The sequence below is a fragment of the Eumetopias jubatus genome, unplaced genomic scaffold, assembly GCF_037043125.1.
Source record: "Eumetopias jubatus isolate StellerSeaLion01/CBP00866 unplaced genomic scaffold, mEumJub1_p1.0 scaffold_4, whole genome shotgun sequence".
Taxonomy (NCBI): Eukaryota; Metazoa; Chordata; class Mammalia; order Carnivora; family Otariidae; genus Eumetopias; species Eumetopias jubatus.
The window spans coordinates 148,296,669-148,299,065 of record NW_028274810.1 but is presented as its reverse complement, the minus strand read 5'-3'; the positions used below and the strand labels follow the sequence as shown (position 1 = coordinate 148,299,065).

General features: G+C 39.5%; 1 non-coding gene across 1 annotated transcript; it reads left to right on the top strand.

Moving 5' to 3' along the window:
• Window positions 1-2,003: 2,003 nt before the first annotated feature.
• LOC114216847 (U6 spliceosomal RNA) lies at window positions 2,004-2,110 on the top strand. The gene has a single exon (XR_003610847.1). It is a non-coding gene; the product is annotated as a U6 spliceosomal RNA (small nuclear RNA).
• The last annotated feature ends 287 nt before the right edge of the window (window positions 2,111-2,397 follow it).

Here is a 2,397-nt window from a genome sequence, read left to right as displayed (position 1 = left end):
TTGTCTCTTAATTTCTCAGTGAGAGATCAGAGAAAATGCAGCTGTATGTTCTTGACTAACATTTCTCAACGTTCTTGTAGTTTGGACAAATCCAAGTTAGGGACATTGTGCTGTATTCCATCCATCCATTTATTCATTCCCAAAACCATTTACTGGAACTTCAGGGTGTCTGCCACTGGGCCAGATACTTAGAATACAGTGATGATAAGGTAAAGTCCTTGCTCTCAGGAAGTTAGAGGGTGATACTGAGCAGACTTTGTGTGTCTGCTTCTTTCATTTTTAGGTGTTTTCCCTAAAAGATTTCTCAGACTCTCAGCAAGTAGACTCTTGGCAGAGCTGGTTCACTTTTCTCATAGGTGAGGCCAGGCAGATATAATGGGGCTTCATTTCACAGCTATCCTGATTGGAGCTGGTGGTAGGCAATGAGGAGGGTGGGGTGGGAATCTCTAGGGCTTTTGTTCACTCCCTTCAAAGATCATGTGCCTGGGGCTTACCTTTCTACACTAATCCCAGCCTTGCTCAATGTCAGGATTCCCACCCTTGGCTTCAGGAGGGTTATAAAACTGATGAGCTGTTGAATGGGCCTTGTCTACCTGGGACAGTTTGGATGTACCAGGAAGATTCTTGGGTGGTATGCGGCTATTGGAGGAAGTGCTCAGAGTTGGAAATGAGGACAGTTAAGATGATGCTCAGCACAAGCGATGAAGGAGCTCACAGGAATGGTGATTGATAGTCTGCAGCTTTGGGATCAGCTACCACATGGATCCTTGGTACTGGGCAATGGCTTTGTGTTGGGCAAGAGACTGGACCATGTCTCAGAGCTGACTCAGTTCCTCCTGAGGGTCCCTCTATGTCTGGTCCTCTCAGCATCAATTCACAGAGCTCTGTCCAGATTAAGCATCCCCTCTTCCTAGGCTGGACAGCTCTCATCTGGTCTCTGTACACACTCTCTGACTCTTCATTTATTTTTCCCCTTGGTTCATTAATTTGAGCAATTTCTCAGGGTGCTATTGGCTTTGGAGTAATTAAATAATGCCCCCACCAATATTTCCAACTCAACCTCACTTCTTACCCCCATCATGCTTGAATGGGAGGTGCCATGTTTCTCATAGATCAAAACTACAGGCTTATAAACTCTAAGTTTTGCTTCTTTCATCATGTAGCTTTTAATTCTCAAAGATCTTTTCTCTTAAAAAGGCTGGTTCCTATGACACAAAAATTTTTGGCTTTCTACATTTTTGTTATGAATTTTTAACATCTATGTAAAACTTCAGAAATTGAACATTAAAGCAGTTTTTTGTTTGTTTGTTTGTTTGTTTTTATTTCATCTCTGCTATAATTCTACCTGGGTCAGTGAATGGGTGGGTATAGGGTCCAATAAGTTTTCCTGGGGGCTCCAAGGAAGATTGTTATTTAAAATTTTCAAATTTTATCCCAGTATTCATGTCTGAGGCTCAGCAGAAAAATATAGGTTAGGGTTTAACAGAGCCCCTTACTACATCACTTATAACATTCTGATTTGTCCCACCTCCTACCATTTTAATCGAGAGAGAGAGAGAGAGAGAGAGAGACATACACACACAGTATGGCTCCTTTAAGATACCCAAAGCTAACAGAAAAGCCATAGCTATGAGAGAGGGACGCTGATTTAGGAAAGATGACAATAGACACCTTTAGTTTGAGACTAACAGATCTGTGGCAGAAGGCAAGGACAACTTTGGAGCAAATTCAGAGCAGCTGAGGGTCCCAATTATTCAGAAAAAGCAAAGTATATCATTAGAAAAACTGTGCAGTAGATAAATCGTGAAGGAGGAAATGTGAATGGCCAAAAATGCTTGTCTTGCTTTACTAGAAACTGAACAACAATCAGAATGGCAAAGAGTAAAAAAGTCTATTAATGCTAAGAGTTGTCAAGGTGGATGGTGGGCATTTGCTTACTTTTCTATTAGGATAGTAAACTTAGATATTCAGAACATTGTGAAGTACAGTTTGACAATAACTATGTGCTCGCTTCGGCAGCACATATACTAAAATTGGAATGATACAGAGAAGATTAGCATGGCCCCTGTGCAAGGATGACAATAACTATTGAAATCCTTAGCCAATGTATATGCTTAAAGAGAGGATCAAATAAAGCAATTTCACCCAGGTATGCACAAAGAATGTTTATCATAGCATTCTTTATAAAGGAGGAAAATTAGAAAATATCTTGATAAAAATCAATGGAGGATTGGTCAAATTATGATGTACAATCACCATGATAATGTTGATCTTTATTGATCAGGAAATGTAACCATCATGTATTCTTTAAGGAGGAAAAAAAAAAGACTATAAAGTCTTACTATTTTGGTAAAAATTTTAAAATGACATATGCATATTTATATATAGGAAAAGTTT